Source organism: Diceros bicornis, chromosome 33 (genome assembly GCF_020826845.1).
Source record: "Diceros bicornis minor isolate mBicDic1 chromosome 33, mDicBic1.mat.cur, whole genome shotgun sequence".
In the NCBI taxonomy this organism is placed as follows: Eukaryota; Metazoa; Chordata; class Mammalia; order Perissodactyla; family Rhinocerotidae; genus Diceros; species Diceros bicornis.
The window spans coordinates 25016825-25029415 of NC_080772.1; the positions used below are offsets into that span (position 1 = coordinate 25016825).

The following is a 12591-nucleotide window of genomic DNA, read 5'->3' on the forward strand; positions in this document are numbered from 1 at the left end:
TTCCACAATGTCACACAAATTGAATCTACAGTATGCAGCCTTTTGAGTCTGGTTTCTTTCATCTATTATGATGAAACTGGCAACAAGGCCAGTGAGACTGGGACACGGTGAGTGAAAAGGAGAGTGGTAGGAACTGAAAACTGGAGGGGGCCAACTCACATAAGACTTGTACACCATAACAAGAATTTGGGATTTGTAGTAGTTCTGATGGGAAGCCACAGGAAGGTTTTGAGCAGCTGAGTGACGTGATATGATTAACTTAAAAATAATTTTGGCTACTGTGTGGAAGATAGACCATAGTGGAACAAAAGTAGAAAAAAGGAAGCCAGTTTAGAGACCACTACAGTCGTCTGGGTTAAAAATGATAGTGACGTAAGCTAGAATGATAACACTGGAGGTGGTGAAAAGTGACCAGATCAGAGATGCAATTTACAGGAAGAGATGCTGGGACAGGATGCAGCATGTGAGGAGGAGAGACGAGGCAAGGATGCTCCAAGATGCTTGGCTTGAGCAACAAGGTAGATGGTGATGTCATTTAATGGGAGGGATAAAAGGAAAAGACATGGGTGGAGGCGGGTTGGTAGCAGGAGGTGGAGACTTAAGAGTTCCATACATGTGGACATCATCAGCATAAACATGATAAAGAATCTCTCCCCTGACCCCCATTTTGCATATCTGTATTGACCTTTGATAGAGAAATTTCACTTAACAGTCCCCGTCCTGTTACTGTTAATTCAGTGAGCAAGCACACTGGATAACACCTTCTGTCTCTACTTCACTGAGTTCCTAGAGCCAAATTTAAAAAAGTAAGATAAGCTGTCAAGTTCAAGGTTAGAGAGCTCCTCCATTTCTCACCTTCATTTTCTACACAGAGAAGGACAACCTGAGTTTCATAAGAAGGATCACCTCTAAATTCTACACATATTTTTTTCTCAGAATACTTATTCCATTTGTTCAATTGTGCTGGCTCAGTTACATTAATAATAGAAAACATTTTTTTTTTGCTGGGAAAGATTCACCCTGAGCTAACATCTGTTGCTAAGCTTCCTCTCTTTTTTCTTTTTCCCTCTCCAAAGCCCCAGTACATAGTTGTATATTCTAGTTGTAGGTCCTTCTAGTTCTTCCATGTGAGCTGCTGCCACAGCATGGCTACTGACAGACCAGTGGTGTGGTTCTGCGCCCAGGAACCGAACCTGGGCCGCCGAAGTAGAGCGTGCCGAACTTTAACCACAAGCCCATCAGGGCCGGCTCTAGAAAACATTTTTCAAGTGATAACTTTTCTTACTTTAAAATGTTTTCCTGCTTTCTAGTATTTACAGATTAATGGGTGAAAAAGCATTTAGTGGTCCATCTTTTCCAACTTATGAGATCAAGTTTATGCTTTTATAGTGAAGGAGTGCCTTTTGCTTAAACAGACCCTCAGTATGAGGAAAGGGTAATGGCAACAAAGTAGAAAAGCCAGATACAGAGTAGAGGTTTACTCTGTCTCCTTTCCTCGGAAGCGCAATTATCCAAGTATAAGGGAGGAGCACTGATGACACCACTACCCCTACTTTGCACCTCTGAGGCCACCAAGATGATCATTTCATTCATAGCTCCACTCATTCATTCATCCATCCATCCATTTGACCATTATCAACATATTTCCTGAAAGTTTCGTTTTTAATCTTAAAATTTCATGCAAATTTGTCATCTATAACGCAGTTATATTTGCTTTCATATAAAAATGTCTTTATTTACTTACCATTGACATTCCATACAGATGTAATATAAAACCACTATGTACAGCTGTGTAGGTTGAGCAATGCAAACTTGAGTGGGGTCTCCATTCACACTGTAGTTACTGTGGATTTGTCTATTACAACAATTTTCTGTTGGATAGCAATAAAATGCCTTGAAAAAGAGGCGCCTTTTATTTTTTCTAATTTGTAAAGGTGCCATATGGGCCAACAGCAGCCCTGGACTTTGGGTACCTTGGGACATAGACTTGGCACAAGCCTGAAGCAGCTTCATTATTTTATTCATAAAGAAGCCGAGTCCCAAGAGGCGAAGAGACAAGGCCCCACAGCTACTTCACGGCAAATCTGGGTTTGACCCCCGTCTCCACTCCCAGCCCAGTGCTCTTTTATAGCAACGTATTACCTCTGCTAACAGGGGGTTGCTCTTCTCAGGTGTGTGGGTGTCTGAGGCTCAGCCTTTGCAGGATGGTTATCTCATGCTGCTTGTGCCATTTGTTTCTGCCATGAACGGATATAGAGACAGATATATCGGTAGCTAGACTTCTTGGCAAATATTCAAAGGGGTGAAGTTGCTAGACTGTAAGTTCCATGTGAGCAAGAACCATGTCTGACCTTCTTACCATGTATCCTTAGCACCTAGCATACAGTTAAGTTATAGTTCATAGAGGGATAATACTTTCTATAAGCTCATTTAGGCATGTCCCTCAGATTTCTGCTGCACCCTCTTCTGCAGCTGGGCATGCATCATTGCAAACTGGAGTGATCTCTAAGCTGCTTTCTGGATCAACACGCTATTAACTGTTTATTATTGGTTGGGCTCATTCAACCAGGAGCAGGAAGATCAGTCACAGGGTCATTAAATGGCAGCACTGGAATGAATCTTGTAGGTCACCTAACCCAGCTCCCTCATTAACATTCCAGGAAACAGAGTCCCAAAGAGATGACAGAATCCATCCAGGTAACTGCAGCTAACTTATGCCATGGTTAGCTCATAAAGTTCAGATTTTCTGACCAATGAGTTGCTCTTTCCTGAACCCACAACACCTCATCACCGATCAATGAATGATGACTGGAAACCCACAGTGTCAGAGACGTCATGAACTGGAGAGGTGTGCCCTTAAGAATGTTTTCCTAGGTTTTGTTTGAGCTGGACAATAAACCATGTGTTTGAGAAGATATGCTATTATGCTCTGTTATTCTCTCCACGCAAGGGTACTCCGCAGATGGAAGGGAAAAAAAGATTAGTCAGACAAGACTATTAGCAGTCCTCAAATTTACTGGAAACGAACATGAAAATGAGTTATGATTGTTCTGTATGTGAACGGTTAATTTAGAAAGCAGAGCTGGTTAGTCATACAGTAAACTGTGTATGTCTATTTATCTTGACTCCAAACTAGAAATTCTGTGTCGTAGGTCATTAGTTTAGTCTAATCTGATGATTATTTTAATTGAAAATATTTATTATCTTATAAACAGGATGTATTTTCAAGCTGCTATCTAAACAATCAAAGGAATTTGTTAAGAAACAATATACTTTTCAGATTTTTAGCTTTCTTTCAGAAACAAAGCCCTAAAAGTAAAAATAACACTGGAACTTCATTTTGATAATATCCCAAGTTATGGGAGCAAGCTGATGGTTCCAAAAGTTCACAGTTATTTTGCATACATTCTATAACACTAAACTATCTTACAGAACTAAATGAATCCAGTGAGAGTCCAGGATTATCTACGTTGTTTTGCTGACCTTTCTTCCCATTTTTAATTATTAAAAATAAAAATAACTTGTAGGGCAATTATTTCTTCTTTATAAAAGAATTCTATGTTTAAATAAATAATGAACTGAAAACTAGAACTCTAAAATAAGTTAAATCTCCTAAGATATCAGTTTCCCAAGACAAAAATTTTTGATTTTTCAAAAGTCTAGCAAATGGCACTAGATGATAATGTATTAGGGAAAGCAAAGCTGTCTGTGTGCACATAGCTTCCATTTTGATGGTCTCTGATTTCTTAGTTTGGCCATAACGCAGCAAAATGGCAGTGGCGTATTATACCTGGTCATGGCTGGCTTCAATGGAGCTTCCAATAGCATGGAAAGTCATCTGCACAGGGGCTAATGTCAGACAGGTCACACACTCTTTGCCACTTTGTCTATCACAGTAGTGAACCTATAACAGAACACACGCAATCTGCTGAACACCACTTGTAAGAGGGAGCTAGATGCCACAGGTCCTTTTCAAAGGGTCTAGATTTCAAGAAGAATTCTAATAATTTATGAAGAACACACTTCAAATATTTAAAATCTTATTGGGACCTTCCAATATTTATGGAAAATCTATTAATTCCATTTTAAGTACTTTTGAAGTTTTAAAAGCATTTAGGAAATGCTTTACAAAATGCTTTACATTATTATAGCCAGCAGAAAAATTCACAACTAAATGCTACACTTATCTTTATGGTCCAGCTTTTCATAATGCATAACGCGCAAAGGACTCAAGGGTAAGCTAAGTCAAAGTTCATTTGATTCTTTTTTTTTTTTTTTCTAATGGAACTTTGTCAACCTGAATTTTCTCTTATCTTTGACTTTATGTGTGTGTGTGATTGCCACTAAATCAGTAGTGACACTCTTCTATTTCTACATTATAGTCCCTATAAAACCACTGTTAAATATACATATCACTACATCATGTTATGCTTGAAATTTTGACATAATCAAATTGAATTAAACTGAAATGATTTGTAATGTGCAGATCAAAATAAAGTTACTATATTATTTTTCTTTTAAATACAATGAACCATTATTAAAACCTCATGTAAGACACTCCATATCAGAGGTAGGGTATAGGGGGTAGGGAGATGTGTAAGTCCATCTTTCCATTGGGAAAATTTCCATCTTCCCATTTATCTACTTTCAAAAAAGTTCTTTCAAGGAGTGTTTATTTTAATTATAAGCTAATAAAGTAAAATAGCATTGCTTTTGTGGTAAATTAATGAAAATATGCCTATAGAATGTGATTCCTACCAATTATATTATAGGGAAAATTGATTTCATTAGCCATAACTTGTTCAATTTGTTAAATGTGTACAAATTTAAGGTAAAAGCTTAGGTGAAAATCTTGAATTTGTGAGGAAGAAAATTAAAACACATATTAGTCTGAGGTTTATTTCTAACTGTTGCATAATATCCACATGACTTTATTACAGATTATGGTCCACATGTATTTTGTCATGAATAATTCAGATCCGACTGAAAATGACAACAATATGAATTCTAGTCTAATGGTTTAATAATTCAACTTCTTTAAACCAGTATGTTGTTAAGATTGGCTATCAGCTTCCCTGAAGGTAGAGAAATTTCCTGGAATTTATAAAAAGTAGTTTAGAGTTCAAATCAAGTGAATACAGAAAGCCTCATTTCCAAAGTTCTTCAAAGATTTTATTACAAAAATATTTTTTCCAAGTTAGCTTTGGGGAAAAAGATATGACAACAGTTCTAACTCAATATACTACGCCTCCTGAGCAAATTAAACAGTCACTCAGTGTCTAGGAGTTCAAGAATATGAATGTGTTTACTACACATCAGCTAAATATGAGGGAAAATGAAACCACATAACAGGTTTATGCAACAGCCAATAAACAGTGACACCATAATAGCTACAGTTCACAGCCATTTATGGCACAGTTAAAATATTATGTCTGATATAGTGCTATTATAAAATACGCTTTTTAAAATAAAATATAATCACCCTTTGACATCAATTGAAAGTCTATATAAGGGACATGACACTCTGCTAAACATCCAAATTGATGGTGAACATGCTTATATGTCAGCCAACTTATTGCAGTTCTATTCTTTCTTCTAGAGAAATGAAAATTAGAAAGGACAGAAATAGCACAAGACAATTCCAATCAAAAAAATAAGCTTTAAACTTCATTCTATCAGTGGCTTGGATACTATTACTGAAAGGTTTAATTTTTCTCCTAACTGTAAATAATTCACTGTGAGTCTGTAATACCCTATAAAATACTATGCATCCTGCAAACATTCGATATTAGTGTACATAAATAACTCACATATAAAAGATAGATGTAAAGTTACAAGTTTGCCCATAGCTCCCCTAAAGAAAATGCCACAGCATCCAGTGAACGTGACAGAGATTGCTAACTGTCCTCCAGTGTTCTTCCATGGTGACTCTTAGCTGGGCACTTGGATGCGCAGAATAAAGATCATATTTCCCAGGCTCTGTTGTAGCTATGACTAGCCATATGACTGAGTAGAATGTAAATCAAAGAATTCCATGGTGGCTTCCCAGAAACTTTTGAAAAAGATTTCAGGTGTGTGACTTTTGCTCTTCTTCTTCACCCATTTTGTCACCCTACTGCTTGGAATGTGGACATTACCATCTTTGACCATGAGGACAAGGGCTGAAACTTAGAGATGGTAGAGTCGGGGGCTGGAGGGAACCTGGGATCCTGAAGACTTCATGGAACAGGCCATTGCACTAGCCCTAGACTGCTAGCGTATGAATCTTTACATGAGAGAAGAATAAACATCTATTTTGTTTAAGTCACTGGGCTTTGTATCACTCACAAAAGAATCTAATCCCAGAGGGCTTTCTCCTATTGCTCCAGAATCGACACCAGGACCCAAGCCAACAGGAAAAGGAGCTCTAAAGAGCTGCCAACATTTAGGGCTGGGCCGTATTCCCTTGCCCCACCCCCTTAGTAAGAGTCAGTGGAACTGGTGCAGCCATAAAGAACACACAGAGGAACTAGGAAGGGGAGGCGAATGGGAGGGAACCATCTTGACTGTCAGCCTCATGAGGAACACAGTATTTCCAGTGAGTGGGGCAGCTCTAAGAAAATAGCTGATAGAGAGGGGGAGTACCTACGTGAAAGAGAGACTGACATTTAGTCCCCTGACAGGAGGCTTGCTGAGAATTGAACTTGCAGGCCTTTTTTGAAAAGAAATCTCGACTGAATCTGATGTATGTCCATAGCAGTTTGGAAGCATATGAAAATACAGAGACCGAGTCTGGAGATATCTAAGAACTTGCTGAAGGAGCCCTAGGCACACAGTGTACCTGAAAACAAAAAAGGATGAAGAAAGACATGCTCACCCCAGATCTCCATGGCCCTTGGAGGGAATGAAAGAGAATCTCAGCAGAAACCAAGAGGCTACTCAGGCCAACCAAAGTGACATCTACCAACAGAGGGGGTCAGGGGCATGGACCACTGGTAAAGCTCAAAGGCTCCATGGCTGCTCCTCAAGGACAGAGGGGGGTGGGAGAAACTAAACACTGCCTCAAGAAAACCAGAACATTATCTACATGAAAACCAGCAGTGGATGAAACCAGGCTAAGGGTGGCACCTTCCCCTACTCTAGTCCCCCTCCAAGCCTTCCCCATCAGAGGAGTAAGGCCATGAAACAGAGGTAGAGTGTGGAGGAAGACGTCTCGGAAGCAGATCCAGCTCCTACCCCACCAACTACAAATATTCAACCGTGCTGGAGAGGGAGAGAGAAAGAAATCAATGTACACCCCCTCCTCCCAGTGTCTTGAGCCAAAACGACTGGCTTGTAATGGGAGGACACGAGCTTGGAGTTTTATAGTGACCTGGACTAGTTTTTTAAAAACTAAAGGTAACCAGAAAACTATGGGATTTGCCAAAGATATCATAAAGGAACATGAAAGGGAGATTTGACAGAGCACAGAGGAAAGTGGTGACTGGAGAAATGTGCAATCACTACATGTTTATACCCCCACTGCATGGAGACTGCCAATAAACCAGACAAAAATAGGTGAAAAATACAGGGAATTACTGCTTGAGGACACAATTTCAAATTAAACAAAAAGTAATAACATGCAGATAAAAGGCCTTAAGAGTCACACTTCACATAATCAATCACTCATAAAAACAAGTTTGATGTGGCTCTTTTCAGTTCTTCATTTTTTTCTTGGCCATAAAAACATTAGAGTTCAAAAAATAGTGAATTAAAAAAATACATAATGTGTGAATGACATTTTGAAACTCATCCTTCTAAATCTAAAAACGCTTCCTATGATTCAAAGCACCAGCAGAAGCCAGGAATCTTAGAACTCTAGGCTGAAATAATTAGGGTAATAAAATTCCATTACGTTCTGTAATGCAAAACTCTTCAGGATTGATGGGCAAAATATTTCCGCCACAACACAGCATTATTTTCCTACAAACGTGGCCCTAAAAATTCGAATATACAATGTCATAAGACCCTGATTTTAATTAAAGAAAAATGAATAAAGATAATTTTAGATTATGAAAGTCATCTTCTATGTTTACTTTAAGATTTACTGTTTATAAATCATATCATTTTGCTATCTTTCGCACTCTAATATGTAGGCAACTGATCTGGATTTTTACAACGTTGTAGCACTTGTTCTGGATTTATAACACCATAAACTACTGTAAATTGACATTTTGTTTCTTTCTCATGGACTTACAAAAATTATTCCACTAAAAGATGGGTCAGAAATTTCAATATATGTAAATTAAACAATGTGGCTTCCTTTGAAATTTGCAAATCTACAATAATTTTTATTTTAAAATAACTTTCCTAGTTTGATTTGCAATCACATAAACCCACATGAGACGCTATAATGGTGCATTCTGATACTGATTTTGCCAGTCTAGAAATTTCTTTTTCCTGAAGGGAAAGACACAAATTTTTCAACTATTCATATAATTTAAGAAATAAAAATACCATAAGCCTTAGAACAATTTATATAAAAAGCTAGGTATGTGAATTTTTTCATGCCCATTTGAAAATATAAGGGGCCAGCCAAATGAAAATTTAAATTCCCTATGCCCTACCTCCAAGAAAAGTGAATCAAACTGTTTCCTGCAGGGCTGAAGTTCCTTGATGTTGTAGGACTACTAAATATTTTACTAATCTCAGCAGGGAACTGGCTAACTGCTTGTCTGTCAGATGTTTTTAATGGTTACCTCCGAGGGACAAAAATGAGGAGGGTGTGAAAAAGATCCACGTCTAAAGCAAGCTGCTCGTTACATGGTTAACGAAAGATGAAGGCTGTAGATTTGTACGTGACACCTAACACAATCGCTGTGTCAAGAAAACCCGCCTGATCAGCACACCTCAGGCTCATGAAGCGTGGGGTCTACTCGGCAGCACGCAGGGATCCCACTGGAGCTCCCGCACAGAAGCCCTGCGCACAGGAGTCAAGACAGCAAGGAGCTACGGAGCGACAGTTTAGCACTAGATCTTAGGCTACTCAAAACATGCTTGATTCTTGCCGATTCTGCACACCAGCTGTACTAAAGACCAAAATCTTCACTAACGTACAAAATACCACGTTCTTGGCAAAGCACAAAACAATATTCCTTGATAAATATTGCCCTAATAAGTAGATTAAGTTGGTAGTAAACATTTCTTAACTACTTTTGTAGATGGTTTGATGACATGCAAATCATCTGACTTAATCATCTGACTTATTTGGGTCAACTCCAGTCAATAGTATCAATCTACATTATTTCTAACTGATGAATTAATTTTTTTTTTTTATAATTTTATTTATTTATTTTTCCCCCAAAGCCCCAGTAGATAGTTGTATGTCACAGCTGCACATCCTTCTAGTTGCTGTATGTGGGACGCGGCCTCAGCATGGCCGGAGAAGAGGTACGTCGGTGCGCGCCCAGGGTCTGAACCCGGGCCGCCAGTAGCGGAGCGCACGCACTTAACCGCTAAGCCACGGGGCCGGCCCTGATGAATTAATTTATAAGTAATAAATAAAATTCGTTTCTCCACGAAAGCACTTAGAACAAGGCCTGACTCATGGTTAGCATTAAATAAATATTAGATATTCTCCTCATTACTATTATAACACATCCCATAATAATGTAATAAAAGATATGACAAGATGTGTAATTATTAAGAATATTACATTAGGATAATGTCTGTCACTGACTTTCTCTAAAGCTTTTTTCCCAATCCTTTTCATAACTAAAGTCCTTTGTAACTAAAACGTAAACATATATTTAACATGCTCAGTCATGTCTAAGTGGTTTAGGTGTATGAATAATCTGTTTCACTCTGTATGCAATATGCTTGTCACATTAATGCCTCAGAAGTGATAAGTGAATGAATGAAATCACATTATACAGACTGAGACTCAACTTATAATTATCTTTTCTCTCTTTTAGAAATTCTATGCTTGGGATAAGCTTTGAAAATTACATGCCTATATTTGGTGTACAAAATCTAGCAGCAATGTACAGATTTATTTCTGGTATAAGTCACAGATAAAAACTGTCTAACAAATGCAACAACAGATGTGCTGTCAGTATTGTTAAGGGAAATAATTGCATTCCTTTAAGTGATGACTGTGTACATGACAAAAATCCTAAATTTTTGTTCTTTGCTTTTCAGTTTCCATTGACTATGCCAGTGAAGGTCTAAGGAGGCAGCTAATTAAGATGTAAATTACACGCGCGTGCGCGCACCCGCGCGTGCACACACACACACACACAGTTATCCTAGTTTCAGCCAATTTCAAATCTACCAGAAAAGGAGTTCCCCTCTTTTGTAGTGTGTACTCATGTTTTGATATACCCACACATATCCATTTATGTATGTAAAACAAGCCACATTAAAATCTATAGGGCTTTGTAAAGAAATAATTTTGTAACAAGGAAAACTTTCCGAAGTCAAAGGAAAATTACAGTTATATAGGCACTCAGTACACCACCAAAGTTAAACTAATGCAAAATCTTCTCCCAAGAGGGCCAACCAACTCTGATAATTTTCATGCATGAGAATTCTATTGTACTGAATACCACTTCAAAAAATGGCATCAAAGACAAGACCCTACAAATCTTTTCATTATATACTGATTTAATTCATAGCAGCATTTAATTATTTTTCTTTTACAAAAATATTGGAATATAGTGCTTTATACTCAAGAATTATAAATTTTAGAAACATACTACATTAGTATTTAAAATATAATTACATTCATGATGAAAAGACCATTTATGACTTCTGCTTCCAGACAAGATAGAACAGATTTACTTTTCCCTATTCTTCCTGTTAATTATAAGCAAAACAAACTTAAGAGGACTCAGAAAGGTGGAGATAAAGAGGAAAACCTACCAGGATTTCAAGACCCAAGAAACAGTACAGTGGTGAACTCTTGGGTTGTCTTTATGTTTTACATATTTTGGACTGGGTGCTAGAGAAACCAGTAACCTAGAAATGCCAATGGGTATAGAAAAAAAAAAAAAAACCCTCACGAAAGCCTGCTCTCTCTAACCAAAGGACCAGAAAAGGAATAACTTAGCAAGATAAAAAACATTTAACTGCTCTACTGTAGCCAAACAATCATGGAAAAAATGGCAGACCCACTCCCTGCTCCCCAACATCAGCCAAGGCCAATTAGGAAGCCTAGACTTCCACCCTTGCCAGACTGGCGTAAGGTGACCCAATTCTCCTACTAGGGTGATGATAAAGAAGGCTGAATGGGGAGTCAGGATCCCTGCTGGATTTCTAGGCTTTTCATCTCTATCTGTTGATGGTGGGTACCCTACCCCTTCTCACTGGGGTGATGTCAGGAGAGGCACAGTGGAGGGTCAGGACTGTCACCACCATTCAGCTATAACAAGTCCCTGCTCCCACCAGGGTGGTCAACGGAGGTTAAGTGGAGAAAGTGAACCTCTATCCGGTAGTAACAAGGTAGCACTACTATACCCTAGCTGGCACAATGTCAGAGGAAGCTTACTAAAACAGAAGATTTAAATCAGATACGGAGACTTATCAGACCTAAAATGTGCAGGATAAAATAGAAAATCATTCATTATATCAGAACCAGGATAATCTCAACTTGAATGAGAAAAGACAATCATGAGATGCCAACACCAACATAACATAGATCTTAGACTTGTCTGACAAGTGTTTTAAAGTAGCCATCATAAAAATGCTTCAAAAAGCTATTACACACACACTTGAAACAAATAAAAACAATAGTCTCACCAAAGAAATAGAAGATATAAGAACCAAATAGAAACTTTAGAACTGAAAAATACAATAACCAAGACAAAAAAACTCAATGAATGTGCTTAACAGCAGAATGGAGAGAACAGAGGACAGAATCATTTGAAGCAAAATTATAACACTATCTGATGTGATTCTTAATGTACATAGAGGAAATATTTAAAACAATTATATTATAAACAGAGTAGCATACAGGGTACTGAGAAAGTACTTCTGCGATATTCTTAACAAAAATGCACAACCTTAATCAAAACATGAGAAAATATCAGAAAAACCAAAATTCAAGAACATTCTACAAAACAGGTAACAAATATTCAAAAGTGTCAAGATCATGAAAGACTAAGGAACTGTTACTTGATTGGAAGAGACATCACAACTACATGCAATGTGGGATCCTAGACAGGATCCTGGACCAGAAAAAGGACATTAGTAGGAAAATTGACAAAATTTGAGTAAGATCTGTAGATTCGTTAACACAATCATGAGTCGCTGAATGACGATATATTCTGAGAAATGCATTGTTAGGCAATTTCATTATTGTGCAAACACCAGAGAGGTTACTACAAACCTAGATGATATAGTCTACTACACACCTAGGCTATCTGGTGATAATCTTACGGGACCACCATCGTATATTCAGTCTGTTGTTGACTGAAATGTCGTTATGCGGCACATGACTGTAGTATTATATCATCGTCAAGTTCCTGGTGCTGACAATTAATGCTATGGTTATACAATTGTCAACATCAAACTCTGTACTATTTTCCTACTTTCTCTAAGTCAAAAATTATTTTTTAAAGGCCACTTATAATA

General features: G+C 37.8%; 1 protein-coding gene across 6 annotated transcripts in view; it reads right to left on the minus strand.

The window, feature by feature from the left end:
* STAU2 (staufen double-stranded RNA binding protein 2) overlaps positions 1-12591 on the minus strand; it is a 301766-nt gene that overhangs the window by 107492 nt on the left and 181683 nt on the right. The window lies entirely within an intron of this gene.